The sequence below is a fragment of the Styela clava genome, chromosome 2 (assembly GCF_964204865.1).
Source record: "Styela clava chromosome 2, kaStyClav1.hap1.2, whole genome shotgun sequence".
Classification (NCBI taxonomy): Eukaryota; Metazoa; Chordata; class Ascidiacea; order Stolidobranchia; family Styelidae; genus Styela; species Styela clava.
In genome coordinates, this window is record NC_135251.1 from 4719021 (window position 1) to 4743879 (window position 24859).

The following is a 24859-nucleotide window of genomic DNA, read 5'->3' on the forward strand; positions in this document are numbered from 1 at the left end:
ATATATATGCTGTATACAGCTCTCACCTGAGTGAGACGACGAAAAAGAAAGGGGGGGGAGAGGGGGTAGGGTAAGGGATCAGAAAAAAAAGTCAGGGCCTACAGTGATACCTAGCCACTGCCGGTTTGTTCAAATTTGTCAAAATATTTATGCAAGTATGCTGAATCGTGATTTGGTTTCCAAATCTGTTTTACACTAAGATAAAAACACAATCAGTTAATATTACAGAAAAAATAGAACACGCTTTTTCACACAAAAGTATAAGTAAAATCAAAATAAAATCCCCTACTTTTTTACCCCCAGTGCTCCCCCCTTTTTTTATAAAAACACAATGCATTAAAACCTAATAATAATTCCTAATTTTTTTTGTTTTTTTCTTAAATTATTTTTTCTTTGCATATTCGCAAAGGTCCTTCACGTCCATCATTGATTTTTCGATGTTATCAGCAAATCGAGATGAGTTCTGATAAGATAAGATAAAGAGATAACATAAGAATGTAAATTAATTCAAATGAGTGTAACCAGAGTCAGCGCCAGGTTAGAGTTAGGCCATAATTTTATCTTGATTTACCTTATTTCAGTTCTATTACGAGTTTGGGTACTGTCTGTGTTAGCCAAATAAATACACCCCTTTCCAATAGGTTTCAGTCTCATCACACAACTTGATGTAAAGTAGGCGAACAAAATTCGTTGCCGCCATATTGGTACACACACAGCCAAGTTGATAATAAATTAATGATCAGGTGGTTAACGCACCTTTATTGAACATAGGTTTTCTAGTAGCAGTCATGAAATATTTAGTTGTTAATCTTATGACATGCATTGTATGCTTCGCACAAGCTAACTGTTAGGGCATTGTAATGTCAAAGACATAGATAATAAATCGGACTCAAATACAGGCTTTACAACGCATAGTGATTGGAATCACTCGCACATACCAAATCAAAAATTCGTTACGGGGTCCGCACAATATTCAAAATTGGAACTTCTCCGCAGATCACAATATTTTTCCCTGTTGGCCGATTTTGGCCTGCTGGGCGCAGGTGGCACAGCATAGCCCTGTCTCACAGGTTGGTGCCCTTCATAAAATACTTGTTACTTATGAAGCAGCAGTTGCGAATGCAGGTCACCTAAAAACTATTATAAAAAGAATACTCACGGTCTCGTGCGAGGAGACTTTGCTTGAGATGTGAAACATTATGGTGTTTTCGTGGCAGATGATGTAGGAGACACCGTAGCCATCGTCAGCGACCTGACGAAAACGGGGAGAAATTTTTAGTAACAGGTCACAGTGCATAGGCTGTGAAGTCGGGAAATTTTGACCCAATTGTGACCCCAAAGTCTGTTCCATTTGAAATATGACTTTGAACTGTGCAAGAAAACCAAATTTTAATAATTTCGGCTTTGAGTATGTTTGTTGAGAGCATAAGTAACAATATTCTAAGCGAGGCTCACATAAAGTGAGTGAACAATGACAAAATGAATTCTCGAATAAATTCTTCATGAATTCTCAAATGAATCCAACCTTCAAAAAGAATTTACAGCTCTTTACAATCAGTGACTTTTTCTCTACAGCCTTGCTCAGAGGGAAAGTTTAGATCTAATTTCACTGTCTATTAAAGAAGGAATTAAGATGCACAGAAGATTTTGTAGACAAAATTTATTGTAGTTTAGAGATTTCCTTTAACCAAGAGTAAGAAGAAACATTTTTGTTCATCTGAAATCGGTGGTCCTTTTCTAGAAGGCTCAGAGATTGGCATTGGGTATAAATTAATTCCGACTGCACAGCCAACTGGGGGGATAAAATAATAAAATATAAAGTTGCATCATATTATATTGCTAATAAGCTTGGCCATAGAAGATTCCACACTCCATGCAAACAAACACATACCATGCATGATCAAGTATGATAAGGAGTAAAATCGAAATATATCTTATCTATTATTCGGACATGAGTCTTCTTTACTTCTGAGTGAGCACACATCATTATTTTTGTGCTGTTCAAAAGCTTTGGCATTTCAGTGCTAGCAGCTAGCCTCGCTCAGAGTCATACAAGTCTTTGCTACATTGAGCAAGCTCACATGGAGAATGTATTAAAAAACTTTAATTGAAATTTCACAAATATTGAGTACTAAATACGGCTTCTAAAAGAGCGGTTGAATTCTAGAAGCAAACTAACATTATCACAATTTGAAAACACACAATTTTGAAGCCATACTGAGCAACTATGAAGTGAAAAACAAGACTAGAATACAGAATCGTGGAGGCGGAAATTGGATTCAAGAACTATAACTAAAGCAGTGGTTCTCAAACTTTTTAAATCCTTTTTAGAAGTTGTCAAGTTTGCACCAGACTGGTGAATGTAAATACCAACATAAGGCAGTCAAGAACAAATCAAACAAACACTACTGTCACACTGTCTACACGCCCCACCATTGAGAACCGCTGTTCTAAAGTATCACCGCAGCCGAAAACATTAACGATGTTGAGATCCTTCAATAGACTGGCCATGACCTAGCGTAGTGGTTCTCAAATGGGGCGCGACCTGCAAGGGGGCCGTAGACAATTGTTTGATGGGACGTCAAGCTAATTAAAAAAGAAAATTCGATTTGATATTGCATGCCTTATTTTGGATATATACATTTATTTCATTATCTATGTTTCATCCACGTAGATTATTTTCAATTAGCTTCAAGCCCCCTCAAATAATTGTCTACGCCTTCCTTGTGGGGTGCGTATCATCGCTTGAGAACCATTGTTTTAGTTTTATTTGATTTATTTAATCAGCCCATTGGTCACCCTGTATATAATCACGTATTGTATCAACCAATCAAATCAAGGATTTGTTATTCAAATTTTGACTTGTTAACACACACCACACACACAATTAACTGAAACAATTTTGGTAATTGAGGTATAGAAGAGAGGAGGACATAGCTGCTCGAGACATTATGAACTTGACTATAATTATAAATACAAAGTGTGCATAAAATCCCTTTACAATTTCAATTTTGTTATGGAGTCGATTCTCAGTATATCTCAACCAGGTTTGTTGTTTTTTAATCAGTTCAAGTAATTTTACTTCATTTAATACATCTGTGAGGGCCAAAACAATATATAGTACCGATAAATTCCCTGCAATTGTAAATAATTTAAGGACTTTATGGACATCCTATATTTTTTAAAAAGTTTGTGCTTTGTGCGCTTCCTCGTCTAGGAAAGATGACTTATAATTGAAGAAATATTCCATGCATATAAGGATAAGAACATTCTGTCTAGTCATGCTTCATTGGTCTCTGGTGGTCATTTTACAAAGGTAAAGTCCCAAGCCTGCAGCTGAATTCTTAAGGGTACAGTAATTGCAAGAAGCCACTGATGTGTGTTATGGAGTTTCTGCTGTTACAGATTTAAGACTCAATGCAAGAAACAGCACAACATAGCCTGCAAGCGTGTGAGACCCATACGTCCATTAGATGTCGCTATTGCATTCTTACCGGACCGAATCCTCCTCCCCCAGACAAGAATGAGGGGTGTTCGACAAGATTTATCTTCATTCTCTGTTGGTGGGGGGTCTGAGACGTCGAAAGACGCCACGGCTCACGAAGAACCTAACCTGTTGGGGTGAAGCAGGGTCGTAGCAGAAGAGTGGAATGGTCAGATTTATGGAACTTTAGGGTCAAAGGTTATTTTGTAGAGGTCAAATTTTAAGTTGAAGGTCATTTTGTAAAGTAGAGGTCAAATTTAGGAGTGAAGGTCATTTCGCAAATTAGGGGTCAAATTTGGGGTTGAATGTCATTTTGTAAATTAGAGGTTAATTTTTTGGTTCAAGGTGATTTTATAATTTGGGGTTAAATGTCATTTTATAGAGGTCAACTTTCAGGTTGAAGGTCATTTCACACAGTAGAGGTCAGAATTGGGGTTGAAAGTCATTTTATAGAGGTCAAATTTATAGTCGAAGGTCATACAATGTTAGACAAAACTACCCAAACCATAAAGTACGTTATTTCAAGCACCTAATGTTTCGTTATATGTTGGAATGATAAGGGGTCATATCAGGTTCAAGGGTCATAAGATCAGGAAGTAGGAAGAAAGTTCAATAAAGAGAGAAAAGGTGAAAATGATTAGAGCAATGAAAATATTATTGTTGGAAAAATGGTTTCTAGGGGAATGGGCTTACACAAGTCTGGCTCTATATGCAATTTGCAAAATTATACTCCTACGGGATTCAAACCTCGTACTCACACATGGTAATCAAAAGTGCAATGACGAGCATGTACTAATCCATTAGAAACCATTTCTACAAATATACAAGATTGTTAAAATTAAAACAAACATCTAAAATATAGCATTGCATAATCCCTTGTAAACCAGGTAGAATACAACTGTTTTATATTTGTTATTTATACAAATTTGCCAAATAGTAGGCCGTTAACACAGGTATCAATAACAGTAGGCCCACTTTTGGACCAACCTGTAATGTGTTCAGTACTCCCGAAGTATGTGAACCAAGATGGTGGACACCGGAACGTAATATGTATACCAGGTTAAGGTTAGGCCATAATTTTATTCCAATTTTCCTCATTTTAGTTCTATTTCGAGTTCGGGGACTAGCTAAGTGACTTAGTATTTGTACCTGAGATTATGGCCTAACCCTGACCTGGTACACATACTACATTCCGGTGTCCTCCATCTTGGTTCACATCCTTCGAGAGTACCATGTGTTCTATGTGAAAACTTTTTGCATAAGCAATACGAGGATTTAACAAACACAGAAGATTTTTAGGGAAAGATATAGAAGTCGAATGCCCTCGCAAAAAGTTTTCACACAAATACCCCCCCTCCATTGATCGTTAACTCCCCCTGACTGAAACAGAAAAAATTGTAAAAAAATCGCAAATTAGGTTTAAAAAATGCGTTGAGGGCAATGATTGTTGCAATCGCATGTTCTGTAGAATTAAAAACTAAAAATTAGGAGATAGAATTACGCAAACAAGGGTGTTAGTAATAACATGCATGAGTGATGATTAGACAAACAGCCAATCACAGCCAGTGTATTATGACACGCTTGATAATGTCATATTGGACTCACCGGACCAAATCCTCCCCTTTGTGGTGTCAAGTCAGTGTGAAAATCTTTATAATGGTCGATACGACCAGTTTGGTTAATTGCAGTCTGGGATGTTGACAATTCCCACGCTTCACCGAGCACCTACCCCCAAATTATGATGTCATAAGTCAATATATGATGTCACAATGAAACAAAGTAAATCATTTAAACAGACATGGGTAAGTTATGAAAAGAATTTCCACGCCTCACCAAGCATCTGATTTCAAATTATGATGTCATGAATCAATATATAATGTCACAATAAAACAAAGTGATGTGGTTAAGAGTGATTCTTACATCATAAGATGAATACTAATACCATATTATGACATCAAAATATCCTAAAAATGAAAATCGTTGCACTATAGTGATGTCACAACACAACCATAGTTACATCACAATACAACATCAAAACTAAAAAGCAACTTCATAGAAACAGTGAATTAGATAGAAGGGTTAGCGTTAATACAAATGGTTAGAAGCACAACCCAAAGAATATTTGAAGAAATTTTTAAGAATGTATTTGGAATGATAGGGTATCAGGTTTAGGCCAGTTGTTCCCGAAGTTGATTGACCGGGGCCAAATTAGAAGCAGAAGGATATTCGCGGGTCGGGAAAGTGGAGCGCTCGCTTGGGGTCGAAACCAGTACCGGTACATATAATTAAGATACCGGTATAAGTAAGAATATATACAGGCTTAAACTGTGATAATGACGGTATCTAGAACTAAAAAAAAAATGTGTTAAACTGTTTCACGCGAGTTGGTTATTATTTGTTAAGTCAGTTTGAGCGTAATTTTAGAAAAAAGCCAAAAAAGACTTGAATATTAATCAAGGTCAAACATATTTAAAAGTAGGGCAAAATTTACAGAATTCACAGCGGAAAAACCAAAGCAGTTTGTGTCACTTTTTTCAGGAATTGAATTTTTCATCTACCATCATCATGGACCATCTTAATATGGCGTACCTGCACCTATTTTAGTTTTGATTGCAAGTCGTCCCTTATGTGCATTTTAGTTTGGTTGTTAGAACCATACTAACGTTGTTTAACTGAAAATAAGACCTAGCCTGAATTTTAAAAATGATTTTAATATAAGCCTTCCCTTTAAAATAAGACCAAGTCAATGGTGCACGGTATTACAAAAAAGCGATTTTCACAAAACTTTAAGATGTGACATAAGTCAATTTTGTTGAATTGCAGCAAGACAGACTTACTCAAGTTGGGAGTTATTGCGACAGAAAACATGGAAACTGATTGAAGATTAATGAAAACAGTAAAAAGAAAGACACACAACATGATAATAGTTATTTTTTTAGAGTAGAGAAACTCAAAGATGAAAAAGGTTTTCTTTTTAAAATGAAAAAATGTGATATGTGTAATGACTACATCCAAAAATGGGATTCCCCCTCCCTCCTTCAATTTTTGAACTATGTTTTTTGAAAGGCTGATGAGTCACAACCTATGGGTGTATTTGAAAGGTTCAATGACTTGCCATGTGGGTCACGGTTAGATGAGTTAAAATGCAGGATTGAAATGAAAATAAAATTAAAAAAGACTGTTAATTTTTCATTATCAGATTCAACTAAAAAAAAGTTTTGGTCCAATAAGTAAAAAAAAGGGTTTAAATGAAGCAAAATTGACATGATACTATATGCACATTCGAGGGTCGCAAGGATTTGTAACTGCTTTGTCACAGAGTGTTCAACTAAAGAGTCGCGGTCTAATAAATAAAAATACAGGGTTGAAATTAACCAAAATTGATGTGGATCTATCTATTCATTCAGGGGATCGCATGGATTTGTAAAGTCACAGGGTGATATGTTACTGAGGGTTCAACTGCAAAATGAACTAAAATTGATGCGGAACTATTTGCGTATTCACAAGTTGCTGCTGTCACAGAGGGGACGAATGTTTGCTGGATATACAAATCAAGACAATTTTTTTTTAGTTTAGTTAGATACAAAGAAAATTTCTAAATTTCCAAATATATAATGGTTTTGATAATATCGTACATTGTGGCGAACAAATAAATAAATATTTTTATGATTTTTATTCGCAATTTAAAAAAAACTTTTTTGAATTTTTTTTTTTTTGACATGAAGAATTTGATGACAATAGACAGCCATGCGTTAATAACTAAAAATGAAGGGTACAAATAAAGACAGTCACAGTTAAATGATTAAAAATGCAGGGTTTGAATGATAATAACATTCTTTATGATTTTTTATATAATGAACTTACATTTGTGAAACACTTAACCCTTTCCATGCGATTTTTATTTTTTATAAAATAATCGTATTTGCTACACCGACTTTATGCATTTGTACCCCCACAACTAATCGATCGACTAACGAAAAAGTAATGATCCTCTGCTGCCCACTGACGGCTCGTTGGAAAGCTTATTTAAAGAGCTTGCAATTGGCGATTGGAAAAAATTTTTTTTAAAAGGGGTGGTCTGAGTCACAGACCGGATAGAAAAAAGGCATTTTTTTTTCTTGGGTGTTGAAACTTCAAACCGTGATAAAAAATAGAAATATTCGCTAAATCCTTTACTGTTACCGCTTCTTGGTTGGCAAACAATAGCATAATATTGCTGTAGCAATTTCGTTATCTAACTCAAAATACTTTGGTAGATGGAAGGGATAATATGTCTTCTATTACCACCCAAAAAACACCAAAATTTGCATAAATTTCAAAAACACTCCCTCGTTCCGCTGCAAATAAAATTCCCATGGTAAACAAAAGCGAGATTTACCGTCGCTTATGTTAATCTCGGAGAAGACTTCTTATCAATAAACTAAAACCCGAAAAAACTAGAACAACAGTTTGCGACCCATTGCTAAATAAAACAGTGGAGTACATCAACGTACTCGCCGCAATCTAGCGAGTTTTGTCATGGGTACGTATACGTGCCCACCGCACGGAAAGGGTTAATCATAGTTATGGTCAGAGGAATAAAAATGCAGGGCCAAAATGAACAAATAATTTGAGATTAGGAATGTTGGCTGGAGCATCATGGTCTGATGAACGAAAATGTAGGGTTAAATTGAACAAAAAATTGATGAATATGAATATGCAATAGAACACCGCATGATTGAAAAATGAATGGCAGTCATGGTTGGATGAATGATGACCGAAAATGCAGGGTTAAAATGAGAAAAATATTTGATTAACGATAATGACTAGAGAGTCACATGATTGAGAAATCTAATGGAAGTCATGGTCGAATGAGTAAATAATGCAGGGTTTGAAATGTCAATGTGACCAGATGAAATTAATACCATAACAGCCAATTTGACAAATTTTCAGGGACAAAATTTCGTGAATTTTGAATTAAACATACACTAAGTTGCAACAGCGAGAAAGAAAATTATGTTTCAGCGATAGCTTGCACCAGCATGAAAACAACTTATGCTTTTAGTTTTTACTTTTATGCTAATGTTTATGGTGTGAGACTATGTTGGCTGAATAAAAAACTCTGCTCCCCAGCTCACCCAGAGGTGCAATAAATTTTGGTAGGCAATGATGAAAGCGGGGCAGGAGTTACAAGAGCACCCACCCACCTGGGTAGGCATTGTGAAAGCGGGGCAGGAGTTACAAGAGCACCCACCCACCTGGGTAGGCATTGTGAAAGCGGGGCAGGAGTTACAAGAGCACCCACCCACCTGGGTAGGCATTGTGAAAGCGGGGCAGGAGTTACAAGAGCACCCACCCACCTGGGTAGGCAATGATGGAAGCGGGGCAAGTGTTTTGAAAACCAATGAAGACTAATAGATCTGGAAATCCAACTTTATTTGTGCTTTTACTTTAATTCTAATGTTTCAGGGGTTGGACCTAGACGATAGTTTGAGTTCAAACATCATGTCGCCCCACCTTACCCAGGGTGTAATAAATTGAATCATCGGCTAAACTGGAAAGATTCTTTCACTTCTAGAACAGGAGGTTCTCACATGATGGAGATATGGGAACCTACGGCCAGTATGTACCTCAGCATTTCACTTTAGAGGGGGGGGGAATTTAGAAGGTTGGTAAGTATTTTCCTATTAGCGATAAAACTATTCGTAACTTATAAAAATGTGTTAAGTATATGACAGACCATCTGCACTGATAAATATTCTACTTTCTGGATATTCAAATACAATTATACTTAAGTTAGGTAATAAAGTGCGGTATCATACTTCAAAATTAGGGGGGTGTTTGAAATTTGAGGGGGGGGGGAGAATAATGCCAACAGCAAATCAGAAACTTCCCAGTTCCCAGTACTGCCTACCCAATTAATTGAACCCAGACCAAAATATGCAGCCTCTTACAAATCATCAGTGACAACTTATTAGGTTTGTCCAGAGCGAAGACACAAAACATCTCATAAGGTTAGCGTATTAAAAAGTGAGTAGAAATATATAAACAATAAGAAAAAGTTATAAATCAAAAAAAAATTAAAAAAAAAAGAAAAAAAAAAAAAGAAAATGATATTCTGACCTTTTGCGAGAAAGGAGACTCGATCTTGAGATATTTTGACATGACGTAGAGACAGAATAAATGACGATCAATTCCTTGACCTACGAAGAGAAAAAATCAGTTTATCCTTGTGTGGGATTCCCCCTCCTCACCATTGACTTGGAATGTTTCAAGTATAGCTTTGTGCGTTGTACGTTATCATAGGCAACAAATAGGCTTTGTCAACAGAGCCGTGGCCAAAAATTTTCAAAGAGGTTGGTTTTTCAAACATTTTTCAAACAGGGGGGTTCCGCTCGGGAATAATACCAAAAAGTTTTTTTTACATTTCAAAAGGGGGCGTTTGGACCCTCAAATCCCAATGCCCCTGCCTCATATAGCCAGCGGGTACTAAGTTCGAATTGAGGGTAAGAAAATGTTTCTAAATAACACAATAACTTACCAGTCATGGCCTCCTTATATCCTGATACATGGCGTTCTGTGGCTTTCTTCAGAAGAGCAATTCTGTCTTCATTCTGAAAAGTGGGAATTTATTTGAAATGAAGAAATAATTTTGGTTCGAGTTAGACCGGAACATCCAGCAGATCTGGAAGGAGGCCGGAAAAGTGGGTTTTCAAGCAGTCTCGAGAACAAAAAACGGTGCTCCCGTAGTATTTGTACCAAGATGGTGCACAACCTGAACATAGTATGTGTACCAGGTTGGGGTTCAGGTTGTGCGTCATCTTGGTAGGAATATACCGGATCGCCCAAAAACTGCTAAAAATGCTTTTTTTTAATTTCGATAGAGGAGGGCTCAACCTCCTACCTGGCTAACCCCCTGGGTTCTCCCATATCAGTGGCTTCTCATACAAGGCCTTGCTTGAACCGGTTGTACAGAAGTTTCTCTGCAGGCCCCGACCAGAAGGCCTCGCACTTGCCATTTGAGATTACTATATCAATTCATAATTCAATATAAATTAACTGTTATTGGTTCAATATCTTCAATTGTAATAGATTTACTCTTTTACGTTCATTTTTCATTATTGAAACCAAGCACTTCCATAGAAGAGCTGGCAGGCCACAAGCATTGAGAGTCTTTGAGGGGCCACAGATTATAAAACTTGAAATAACAGCATCGAGTCCTGTTTATTATAATTACATTATTCTGACTAGTCACACTCTAATGAGCACAGCTTGGTTTAGTCAAATAATAAACTTACAGTTTGTTCTGGATCTTCCATGGCCCGAACGAAAGCGCAGGATTCAGTCGTGCATGAACGTACAGTCTCGGTCCTCCCTTCTCGGAACAATCTCGTCATCGAAGCTTCGTACGTCAAACTGAAATGACCTTTGTCCTGTAATAAAGATGATTTTTATTTTTAATTTCAGAAGGGAGGAAATATGAGATCTGATCTGTTTTGAAGGTTTCAACATTTTAAAAAGGGGGTTCCAACTCTCAAACCCCGCTGGGCACAAAACACCCCGCTGTTACTTTGAGTGATAAGGTTATTTCGCAGGGTGCTTTTACTTTCTCGAGCTTGAATTAAAATAAGCCGACCCTCAACCAACCCACCCTTTCTTACTGTAAGGTTTATATGATGACCTTCAAAGCAGATGTTAACAACTATGCGAGAACTCAAAATTTCAATTGTTGAATAAATAATATATATTATGAGAGAATTTTTAATTTGTTGTGCAATGAAAAAAAAATGTTTCCCACCCCTAATTTAGAAAATATATTCAATTTGAAAAAATTTCTCTTACCCTGAAATGTGCAAGTTGAAGAGACAATTGGATCAAAGCATCAGGAGACATTCGGAAAGTTTTGATCAATCCTTTTCCGAATTTACGAAATGGGAACACGTGGAGGTCTACGTCATCAGACAAAAGCTTTGCAATCATCAGAGTTGATTAAATGACGTCGATGCACTGTATAACGGAAAATTAATTGTTAGGATACTGAGTCAACTCCGTATTAAATCAGCGCTACCAAGCAAAAAATGCAGTTTCAGAGGGCCACAATGCTATGTGCAAAAATGATTACATAAATGTTCCCATACACAATATACTTTCAGTTGAGCAGTAGGTTAGGTCAGGATGAGAGATTCCACTCAGCATTAAATTAGTGTTCCCACATATAATATTTTCAAAAAAAAAGACAAGATTGAAAGACAGATTCCACCTGGCATTAAATTAGTGTTCCCGAACACAAAATATTTTTAATCTGAAAGCAACACTTACAGGTTCTGGAATGTTCTATTTTAAACGCTGAGGAGGAAGGGGGGTCGTGGTTAATTCTCTGACGCAGGTACCGTCATCATTATATCCAAAGTCCGCAAACTCATCGTACAGGACTTCTTCCGTAAGATGACTCATGATCGGAGCGTCAGCCCAGGAATGTTCCACGTTCCTTCCGAATCACCCGTTTTTGTAGAAAATAACTTGGAAAGATTTGTTGAACCATCTGAATAGAATTTATTCTTTATTAGCGTCTAGCAGTCACGAAAAACAAGGCCCTGTATAAATACCCACAGGCAAGCTTTTTTTAGGCGAAAAGCTGCAATGTCTCACTTAAGGAGATACAATTTTAGGACTAAGAACTGCCGAGTTCAGCATTGCATACTTAATTTATTGCAACCTGGATGAGTTGGGGCCTGTCATGACTCAGAAAAATTTGAAATACGACTACGGCTCAAACTCTGATACCAATAAAAAATTGCCAAACTAAGCCTCTACTCCAGCATAATTCACAGCCCGGGCATTCGCTCGCAGATAATGTCCCATAGTGTGTGTACCGGGTTAGGGTTAGAAACAGAACAGAAAAAAATTGTTATAAGATACTTTGTGGAAAAATATCATCATAACTTTTTATCATAGCTTGTCTAAACCTTAGTCCAAGAGTGAGAGTGACCTCCCCCCGAACACCCCCCAAAAATCTTAAAATAATATCTATTATGAGAAACCTCAGGCAAATTCAGAACGTGACCTCCCCCCTAAAAAAAATAATTAAAATAAAATTCAATCACCTGTTATGGCATTTTCCATGCAACAGCGAACGTCCGAACTTTGAGAAAGTTGTCACACAATCAACGTCTAATACATTGGATTCATCCTCCAGAACAACCACAAACGCCGCTTTCTCGATCGCGTGCAACAACTATTTGTTTATCCCAGATTTAAAGAAACACCCGAGCCTGTGAAGAATAAAATATTCATTTAGATCAGTTTTATTTTAATGGGCCTCAGTGGCTTAGTAGTTCAAGCGTTAGACTCCGTTATGTCAGTAATATAGATCAGTGGTTCCTACCCTGGCGGACCCGTAAAATTAATTAAATGTACTCGCGGACCGTCAAAAAAATGAAAGGACCGGAACAGAGAATAATACCATATATTTACGCTAAATAATGCAATGCTGGGCCCTCAACATGCTTCTAGAAATCTAGACAAAAAGAGGTACACTTGAAAACATTTCACATGAAAAAAAAATTATGAAATATTGTGCTGGCCAAAAATTGTAATAGGTGAAACATAAAATATTCCCATATATTTGCATAATGAAATGCAGTGCTGGGCACCCACTATGCGTAAGAAAGGCACATATAAAACATGTACACACAAAACATTTCACATAAAAAACATGTACATGCCAAATCATGTACAAACACAATTAGGTCTAGTGAGAGTTCTGCTGCTGTTTCGTTTCCAATATAGGATTGCAAACGAGGCCTCGAACAAGTTTCTGCAACATGTAGCTCTGGAGCAGTGTACAGCCGATTCTTTCCAATTTCGCATAGGTAACGGTTGAAATTATGGACAACAGTTAGCACTATTACTTAGCAATGGGTATTCGTTATTAAATATATCCAAATTGTGAAAGTGATTCTTTTTTAATTGAAATTTTTAATTTTAACCAAAGTGATTCTTTAATCTGCACTGTAAAGTAGAATCACCATTTTGATCAAGCTTCTTTTTTCATCGGGTTTATCATATTAATGCCTCTGCAGGTGATTGACGCTTCAAACGAAATGCTTTTACATTACAATAAAAAAGTCGTCGGTAACTTGGCCCCAGGCTCAAAATATTGGAAAAGATCTCTGCGGCCCATGAATTTTTGTGCGTCTCGTGACCACCTGCAGGGTTACAACAAGTTCATATCTTACTGGTAAATTATACTGTTCTTGACTTTTTTCTGGTTTAAACAAAGAAATATGCATAACGTTTTATATTGATGGTCATATTAATCAGGAAAAGCACGCAGAACAGAAAAAGCACACGTGCCGATTTTTATGAACTTGCCTTTTGAATCAAAATCCTTGATCTTACACCCATGATATCACAGCTTCTATAGGCATTGAATTCTCGCATATGTCCATCTTTTAAGGAATGTGGAGACAGTATTTTGCCTTAAAATAGGGTGACCATCTTTCCAAACCCCAAATGGAGGACACACCATTCGGTAGAACCATGTTTTACTCGTGCCTGATATATATACATTATATATCCACTAAATATCTAGGCTTAAATATGGAAGTGACATTAGACGATGTGACTACAATGCAATAATGCATTTTTGTCTTGTCAACATGCAACTGTAAGCTAATCTTGCCTTCATTCACCTCAGAAATGAAAGTATCGTATCCGCAAGTAATGCACTCCGCTTCGCTATTAGTTTTATTATTTCTGAGGCATGGATACTTCTGCTTTAATTCTTGTGTAAAATGGGGTTGTACTGGGCTACTGACGAAATTTTCTGCCAAAATCGAAACTTCACTAAATTGCGAAATACAAATGAAATGACGCAAAAAATAATTGCAGAACAACACGATTTTTCGTGATAAACGGCAATGCATAACAAGTATGCATTTAACTTAGGGCAGTGCTTCTCAAGTTTTTCTTCACTGTTGTGCAAGGTCCCGTCAAAGGTTTAAACTAGGATCTCAATCCGAACTTCACAAAGGGGAAGCTAATATTCTGCAAAGTTATATAAAATGATCATTGTGGTGCAACCTTGGAATTAGATACTAACTAATACGATGTGTGTGTAAATAGTGATTGTTGTGTCACAATGGTGTCGCAGCAACCATCTTTTGTTGTATAAAAGTTGCATTTTGAAGATTCGAAAGATGATATGATACCTCAAAAATGTTGGTAGCTCAAGTCATTCGTGTCCAAAATTCCAAACTGCATCCGAATGCGGATTGAAACGTTTTTTTTTACGGATTTTTGCCGAAATTGACATAGCCTACAATTTAAACTAGCGCCATTTTGATATGAGTTTTAATGAAATGTACTGAATTCAAGATGTAACGGTCATTGACATGTCCAGTAAAACATATATCTGCGCGAAGCTACACCGGGCTGAGCCATTTCACGAGTTGCTTAAACGTGTAAGATTGTATATCTTCGATGGACTATCGTTATTTCAATATTTTTTCTTAAATTAGTAAGCTGGGTACTAGAAAGATTCTATTATATATAACTATTGTAGAGGAACTTCGGCGAACCTCTGGAACAACTTCTCCTAGTTTCTACTTACTTTGGAATTTCCTTAACACATCAAAAACTGTTGAGTATATCATAAGAGAATTTTAAATATTTAATAACGCGAAAATAGAGGACATTTTGACTTTTTAGAGTCATTTTGACTTTTTCAACGAAAAAGGAGGACAAATCCTCCAAAAGGAGGACGTATGGTCACCCTACCTTAAGAGAAATACCGTAAAACCGGCTAACTTTGGATGATTTCACTATAATTCAATCAATTACTCAGCCATTTGTTGTCCGATTTGCATCAAACTTGAAATATATTACATTGATGTAATCCTCTGTTAAATTCATGAAACGGAACTCAATTGTGACAATTTTTCGCTGGTTATATATTTTATAATTACACAGTATTTCACCACGACTGCTCACAATTTTTCTATTTCGAACCATGCTGCCGTTCCAAATGGAAGAATTAAAAATTGTCGATGTTGATCCAATCAAACAAAATATTGTTGCTATTTTCAAATAACGCCAACTCGTCGGCGCCCAAAAGTCTGGCGTCAAATCTATAACGATGACGCAACATGACGTCAGTGTGATGTCAAGTTCAACGTGTGCGTTAGATGAGATGCTATTATTTTGATAATAAAAAAATATTTGAATTTCTATTTTTTCTCAAGTCTTCTGCGACATTTTGAGATCAGTCTAATTTTCCATATACATTGTTATCGCCCTCTATCATCGAAAGACGGTAGTTTGAGGAAGTTAGCATCAGTAGAAGTCACGATTTGAGCCGCTCGAAAACGGAAGGTGAGTTCTATCGTGAAACATGATTTTTTTAATCTGAAAATAAATTTAATTGCGCGATTGAATATGATAACAGATTTAGATATATAAGAAGTCACTATAGAAACTGCCAGAAGCACAATATGACAAACGATTGAAAACTTTATCCGAAATTACAAGGCCTCCGAGGTTAGCCAGTTTTTCGGTAGGTCAGTATAAACGGTAAACAATTTCAACAGGTTCGCAAGTTCGCATAATTATCCTGTGGAAGATAATTATGTTTGAAAAGATTGCTGGACTCCTCGCCGCTGTAGGGTGGTTCACATAACCGCTGGTCAGTTACCTCTACCATCAAGTCCATGCAATCGGAATAATTGTCTAACTAATCCCATATCCGTCATGGACTGGTAACCGGATGAGAGGCCGTGGTTTGCCATATGATTAAGCAGTATATCGGCTTTCCTCTCCCCTGGCATAAATATGTAAATGCCTAACCTATCCTAAGTATCTCAACAATTCTAGTACCGTTACGGGGAGTCGCAGTTCTTACCACTTCATGGCAGCTCCTGCCACAAACGTACCGTCGCGTCTCTTGCCATGGTTTTATCGCCCTATTACCGGTATGTTTACAAAGTCATGTACAATATTTTAGTCTATCATGCGAAATTATATCTACTTAAACCCAAACCTAACCCCAAAAACATCAAAACTGTATTCATAAGAAAGGCGTTCCAAATTATCCAATAATTATCACCATCAGGGGCAGCCCTGCTATAACAGTCGACATGCCGTGGTTACGGCAGCAAAATAGGTGGTATTCGATTTGCTGCCGTAATGACCGCCGCTCGCTATTGGTTTGTGACAGCTAAAATGTCAGTCGCCGTAGGTTAGGGTTTGGTCTTAGCGGCCATGGTTTGGAAATCCCGTCATGGTTTTGCGGCAGCTCTAGACGCCACAAAATACTTGATATTTTTGACCAGAAAGGTGGTGCAATAGCCTAACCTAAGGTAAACAGAAAGAAACAAAGCACACAGATTAGAAAACGGGGACGATACCGGTAACGGTATAATACCAGCAATTAAATTTGTAGAAAAATCCGCCATTTACCGGAAATTAAAATTTAGTCGTCATGGATACGCTGCATGTTGCCTCCACGTGGCTGAATAATCTGGAGTCGTGTTTACTATTAACTTGTTTATCAACATTAACACTTGTTATTGGTCAACATTACATTTTGTAATGTACTGCACAAAAAATTCCCAGTATACAGTACAATTATGAAGAATGTTCTTGTAGTCATTGACAAATAGTTTGAAGTTCGTGTTAGCGATTTTTTGTTCTCTATTGCTACCTAGTGTATACCTGGATAACTTTTGCTCACTGAAGCTAGCGCACATAGAAATTCTGATCCCCGACCTTTGAACTTTTCCATCAGTTTCAGCCTGTGATAGTCAACTCCCCTAATTTCCAGTTCAAGTAGTATTCCACGTTCAATCACATCTGCTCTATTCTGCATTTGAAACCAATAACTCGTTGACTTATACAATTCCCATACCTGACATGGATTGGTAACAGGCCAATCGGTCGCGGTATGGCATAGTCAAGTTTGTTTTACCAATCCAGTATGAATAATATACAATGTTTAACGAGTAATATTGAATACACATATTGAATATTAAGAAGAGGAGTCGCGGAGAACCAAAAATGGTTATCAAGCAGCGACACCCAAAGTGTTGACCTATGTATCTACGCCTAAATTTTTATTTTATCATTAGGTATATATGTATTTGGTGTATTGTGTTGTCCCTATTTATATATATTGTCTTGTCTTATAAACTCCCTTGTATAAACAGTTCTGTATTTTTTGTTCTGTACTTGTCAAAAGGGGTGCATGTCGCACATTTGTGTTTTAGGCCAGTACGGTCTTGTGCATGCGTCCCGTCTCCAATATTAATATTGTCAATTTTTTATACTGCCCACTACTACGAGACTAATAAACATACATACATACAGATGCCACAATTCGATGAGCTTTGTACAAATAACTGGCTTACTATTCTCATACCTGTCATGGACTGGTAAGCGGATGAGAGAACGTGGATAGCCATATGATTAAGTTGTCTTATCAGTTTTCCTCTCTTCTAAGATAAATATTTGAATTCCGTCCTATAACTGGCCAACTAACCCTGTATCTGACATGGATTGGTGGTTAGCCATATGGTCAAGTTGTCATATCAGTTTTTTCCGCAGGATAAACATGTACGTCCAATTAAAAAAGGTAAATGTTGAACTATCAGATACTACGGGCCCACTGCCCAACCATTCCCATACCAGTACGCGTCATGGACTGTTAACCGGACGAGAGGCTGTGTTTTTGTAATATGATTAATTCGTCTTAACGGCTTTACTCTACCCCGTGATAAATATCTAAATCCCATCCTATACCCACCAAGTTCATGCATCTGAAACAAAATACCTGACCGACTAACCCGTACCTGACATAGATTGGTAATAGGACCAGAGGCCATGGTTAGCCACATGGTCAAGTTTTTCTCTTCCACAGGATAAATAGGAAAGTCCGAGATTTGAAAAAAGTAACTGTCGACCAATCAGATGCCACAGGTACATGCGCTTTGTACAAATAACCGGCCAACTATTCCCATACCCGTCATGAACTGGTAACCGGATGAGAGGCCCTGATTGCAATATGCCCAATTCGTTTCACCGGTTTTCCTTCTCCCCCGGGATAAATATGGAAATCATATCCTATAAGTATAACCATCAGAAACCAATTTAACTTTGTATTGGACATGGACTATCGGTATATATAACGGTAATAGGACCAGAGACCGTGGCTAGCCATATGGTCAAGTTGTAATATCAGTTTTCCCCGTCCCCAGGATAGATATGAAAGTTCAAGATTCGAAAAATGTAAATGTTGATGACCTGATGCCATAGGGTCAAGCTCTATGTACATGTACTGTTTCCCCAACAAGAGTCCACGGTTCGACATATGATTATTGGATTTCCTCTCTACACCAAATCCAATTATAAAAGTTGATCATTGATTACTGCTTAACGGTAGGCCATGCCTAACGAGGCGTATCTCAACTTTGTAAAGGCAGAGCTAGAGTCCTCTGATCCAGGGGTTCCCAAACTTTTTCAGCTTGCTGCACACTAACAACAAGTTTAAAAAGTTGCGGCACACAATTAATTTAAATCAGTTTTATTAAATTACTTATCCATTAATATTATGCGTTTCGACATTGAATAAGATTAAAACAAGATTTTGCGGGTCAATTGTAACAACAAGTCTTTATCGTTTCTGTCAGAGCAGAATAATTAATATATGCAGAATCACGAAAATGTGAAAAATATTTTGTTGTACTATATATATGTGTATATATATATATATATATACACATATATATCTGTCAGTACAACATATGCAATACATACACATATATATATATATATATGTGTATGTATTGCATATGTTGTACTGACAGAAAGTTTGCATGGCGAAATTTGTGGTAAAATGGAGAACTCTAAATATTTCATGTGAAAAATGAAATGTGAAAACATGACATGTAAAAAATTATGAAATTAATATCACTTTAAGAGTCTCTTCAATTTCCTAACTGCTGACAGTTTGAAAGAGATTGTTTAGTTAGAGTCTAGCGACTTTGCTTTGAGCAAACTTGCATTGTTGGGTTGAGGTTGAAAACTTAACACCTTATATATTCAGATATTAGAGAAGTGTGGCATATTACATCACCTATCGGTGGACATTGAATAATAAATCTTTATACAGGTTGACCCAAAAAACGGAATCCATACAATATGTTCCAAATGGACTGGGCTCCGTTTTTTGGGTCACCCTATAATATGTGTGGTACCGAACTACATCCATTACTGATTGCAATGTAATAATAAAGTTCATGTTGCATCGTTAATTATTGTGAATAAATCTCAGTAATTTTGTGATCAGTCAGTAATCAGTAATTTATTTCTTCACCAAGCTGAAAGTACGAATTATACATACACAAATAAAGGAAATATAAAAGACCGCATTCCAGGGTGAAAGGAGACGCCGAAAACCAATTCTGGTTATCGAGCGGCGGCACCCTCGGGGAAGTCTAACAAAAACGTGATGAATATAATTAAATCGAACAAAATATATTACTTGATAAATAAATAAAGAAACGCAATCGATGCGTCAAGACGACCCGGTAAAAACCAAGCAATCGCCGTTTAAAAATAAGAAAATCGACTCCATGCACCACAGTCTAGGTAACCATGGAAATTATTAAGTGAACCAAACAGACTTGCAGTGTGGTCATGTTGGTCATGGCAGGTAAATAGTTCGGCTACGGTAAAGTGCAAACACAAGTCGATTGTGTGCATATAAGTGTCCAGATTGAAATAAAACTGGATGTTAAGAGTACACAAATTGTGAAAGTATAGAATACCGTACCAATCAAGTATGCAAATAACAAAATATTGACACTTTGAGGCAGAAACAAGCTAGTAGTGTAAAAGCTAAAATGTTGACCTGGACTAACAAGTGTTTTGATGCTGGAGTCAAAGATTCACATACGGGAATTGTATAGACATGAGGAAAATATACATCGAAATATTCAGCAGTATTAATACAACACAATGAAGTGAGTATCATACCATAGAAGTAGACTAGGAAAATTTACAAAAAAAATTAAGTTAATCAAAAGGATAAAAACAATTGACCTGGATCACTGTTACCGAAGCATTATAAATAGTAAAAACAAATACAACATTAGGCTTGACTGCCCATAATGAAAGTAATCAGAAGGATGCCAATTAAGTTTGGATCCCAGTTGAGGCATGTAAAATGGCATGGTAACAATAAGTGTACTTATGGGCATTGGACTGTAGGCATGAATTTGTCATTGGCAGTTAACAGAATAGATATCAAGAAATTACACACTAAATAGGAGACCAAGATCATTGAGGAGCGGGCTCAATAGTAGGGCAAAAAGCCTGCAATATTTTTTTGTTATATAATTTTAGTAATATAATTTTTGGCTTTACCTCAACCCACAATGTGTTGGTGACAGAAATACTTGTCAAGTGGCTTGTGCCCATCAGTATGGAATACACAATTAAAATTATAAGCTAAAATACAATACGAATATTTACACGAGACATTGTTTTGTTACAGGTGATTTGGATCGAGACAAGAGATGAGCTGGCAATGACGAAAAGATTTGCTGGGACAACATCAACTGGATGTAGAGGCAGTGGAAAGGTAAAGGGAGCGCATGAATTTTTTGTATTTGAATTTTAAAGTGTCATAACTACAGTTACGTAAGTTTAAGGGAATATTATTCCAAGTTACCACACCTTTATATTTCAAGGAGTTTTGGGATTTGCTTAGAGAAAATCTGGGTACAAATAAATTAGACCTTGTCGAAGAGCGTGTGTTATGATCATGCACTTTACTGAGCGAAACAAAATAATCGTCGAAAGCAGCGGGCAAATGGTTGCTATGAAACTGATGCATGACCTTGGAAATCTCTAGTTGATAGATATCGGCTAATTTTAACACCCTGGTCTTATAGTATAGGGTGTTTAAGTTAGATCGAATGGGTGCTCTAGAGAGAATTCTAACTGCTCTATTTTGTAAAACTTCCAAACTGTGCAACGCTGATTGGGTGGCGGAGCCCCATGCAGTTATAGCATACTGTATATGAGACTGGAAAAGTGCGAAGTATATGGTTCGGAGAGTTGAGTCCTGGACGTAATGTCTGAGCTTACCCAGGATTCCAACTGCTCTTGACAGTCTCTTATGCAGTTCAGTAGTATGAGTGTTCCAATTTAGTTTGTCGTCAATAAGAAGCCCAAGATATTTGAAAGAGTGGACAATTTCGAGTGTGACACCCCTGATTTTAATTGAAAAGTTTTCATGTCTGGTTCGAGTTTTAGGACCAAACAACATAACTTTAGATTTTTTAACATTCACAGTAAGTTTATTGCATACCATCCAATTATACACTTTGTTAATTTCAGTGTTCACCTCGGCTTGCAGTGAGATTAGATTCTTTGCACTGTCGAGCAGACAGGCATCATCGGCGAAGAGTTTGCTCAAGAAATTTGAACAATTTGAAAGATCGTTTATGAAGATTAAAAAATTCAAAGGTCCTAATACGCTACCTTGTGGAATTCCGTAATGGATGGGTAATAACGAAGACCTGTGAGAATCTAACTCCACATACTTGCCTGCGACGCCTCGAAAGCCAAAATATCTAAGTTTTTGAGAGAGAATAGCATGGTCGACAGTATCAAAAGCTTTTTTCAGATCTAAGAAAGTACAACAGACGAATTCCCCTTTGTCAAGTTTATCATAAATAAATGAAGTTAAGTCCAAGATAGCGTGGCTGGTCGAGTGATTGCTTTGGAATCCAAATTGACATATATTGATCAAGTTAAATTTTTTACAAAAATTCAGCATTCGACTATGAATTAATTTTTTTAAAATGATGGCTAGGGAGGGTAAAATGGAAATTGGTCGGTAATTTGACGGGTCATTTCTTTTGCCATTTTTGGGAGCGGAGTCAAAGATTCACATACGGGAATTGTATAGACATGAGGAAAATATACATCGAAATATTCAGCAGTATTAATACAACACAATGAAGTGAGTATCATACCATAGAAGTAGACTAGGAAAATTTACAAAAAAAATTAAGTTAATCAAAAGGATAAAAACAATTGACCTGGATCACTGTTACCGAAGCATTATAAATAGTAAAAACAAATACAACATTAGGCTTGACTGCCCATAATGAAAGTAATCAGAAGGATGCCAATTAAGTTTGGATCCCAGTTGAGGCATGTAAAATGGCATGGTAACAATAAGTGTACTTATGGGCATTGGACTGTAGGCATGAATTTGTCATTGGCAGTTAACAGAATAGATATCAAGAAATTACACACTAAATAGGAGACCAAGATCATTGAGGAGCGGGCTCAATAGTAGGGCAAAAAGCCTGCAATATTTTTTTGTTATATAATTTTAGTAATATAATTTTTGGCTTTACCTCAACCCACAATGTGTTGGTGACAGAAATACTTGTCAAGTGGCTTGTGCCCATCAGTATGGAATACACAATTAAAATTATAAGCTAAAATACAATACGAATATTTACACGAGACATTGTTTTGTTACAGGTGATTTGGATCGAGACAAGAGATGAGCTGGCAATGACGAAAAGATTTGCTGGGACAACATCAACTGGATGTAGAGGCAGTGGAAAGGTAAAGGGAGCGCATGAATTTTTTGTATTTGAATTTGAAAGTGTCATAACTACAGTTACGTAAGTTTAAGGGAATATTATTCCAAGTTACCACACCTTTATATTTCAAGGAGTTTTGGGATTTGCTTAGAGAAAATCTGGGTACAAATAAATTAGACCTTGTCGAAGAGCGTGTGTTATGATCATGCACTTTACTGAGCGAAACAAAATAATCGTCGAAAGCAGCGGGCAAATGGTTGCTATGAAACTGATGCATGACCTTGGAAATCTCTAGTTGATAGATATCGGCTAATTTTAACACCCTGGTCTTATAGTATAGGGTGTTTAAGTTAGATCGAATGAGTGCTCTAGAGAGAATTCTAACTGCTCTATTTTGTAAAACTTCCAAACTGTGCAACGCAGATTGGGTGGCGGAGCCCCATGCAGTTATAGCATACTGTATATGAGACTGGAAAAGTGCGAAGTATATGGTTCGGAGAGTTGAGTCCTGGACGTAATGTCTGAGCTTACCCAGGATTCCAACTGCTCTTGACAGTCTCTTATGCAGTTCAGTAGTATGAGTGTTCCAATTTAGTTTGTCGTCAATAAGAAGCCCAAGATATTTGAAAGAGTGGACAATTTCGAGTGTGACACCCCTGATTTTAATTGAAAAGTTTTCATGTCTGGTTCGAGTTTTAGGACCAAACAACATAACTTTAGATTTTTTAACATTCACAGTAAGTTTATTGCATACCATCCAATTATACACTTTGTTAATTTCAGTGTTCACCTCGGCTTGCAGTGAGATTAGATTCTTTGCACTGTCGAGCAGACAGGCATCATCGGCGAAGAGTTTGCTCAAGAAATTTGAACAATTTGAAAGATCGTTTATGAAGATTAAAAAATTCAAAGGTCCTAATACGCTACCTTGTGGAATTCCGTAATGGATGGGTAATAACGAAGACCTGTGAGAATCTAACTCCACATACTTGCCTGCGACGCCTCGAAAGCCAAAATATCTAAGTTTTTGAGAGAGAATAGCATGGTCGACAGTATCAAAAGCTTTTTTCAGATCTAAGAAAGTACAACAGACGAATTCCCCTTTGTCAAGTTTATCATAAATAAATGAAGTTAAGTCCAAGATAGCGTGGCTGGTCGAGTGATTGCTTTGGAATCCAAATTGACATTTATTGATCAAGTTAAATTTTTTACAAAAATTCAGCATTCGACTATGAATTAATTTTTTTAAAATGATGCCTAGGGAGGGTAAAATGGAAATTGGTCGGTAATTTGACGGGTCATTTCTTTTGCCATTTTTGGGAGCGGAGTCAAAGATTCACATACGGGAATTGTATAGACATGAGGAAAATATACATCGAAATATTCAGCAGTATTAATACAACACAATGAAGTGAGTATCATACCATAGAAGTAGACTAGGAACATTTACAAAAAAAATTAAGTTAATCAAAAGGATAAAAACAATTGACCTGGATCACTGTTACCGAAGCATTATAAATAGTAAAAACAAATACAACATTAGGCTTGACTGCCCATAATGAAAGTAATCAGAAGGATGCCAATTAAGTTTGGATCCCAGTTGAGGCATGTAAAATGGCATGGTAACAATAAGTGTACTTATGGGCATTGGACTGTAGGCATGAATTTGTCATTGGCAGTTAACAGAATAGATATCAAGAAATTACACACTAAATAGGAGACCAAGATCATTGAGGAGCGGGCTCAATAGTAGGGCAAAAAGCCTGCAATA

General features: G+C 36.8%; 1 long non-coding RNA gene and 1 pseudogene across 1 annotated transcript; one reads left to right on the forward strand and one right to left on the reverse strand.

Annotated features, from left to right (window-relative positions):
* Nucleotides 1-382: 382 nt before the first annotated feature.
* Nucleotides 383-13870, reverse strand: LOC144420016 (carnitine O-palmitoyltransferase 1, liver isoform-like; annotated as a pseudogene).
* Nucleotides 13871-20345: 6475 nt separating this feature from the next.
* LOC144419910 (uncharacterized) lies at nucleotides 20346-22007 on the forward strand. The gene is made up of 3 exons (XR_013474371.1): nucleotides 20346-20481; nucleotides 21015-21101; nucleotides 21863-22007. It is a non-coding gene; the product is annotated as an uncharacterized LOC144419910 (long non-coding RNA).
* Nucleotides 22008-24859: the final 2852 nt, after the last annotated feature.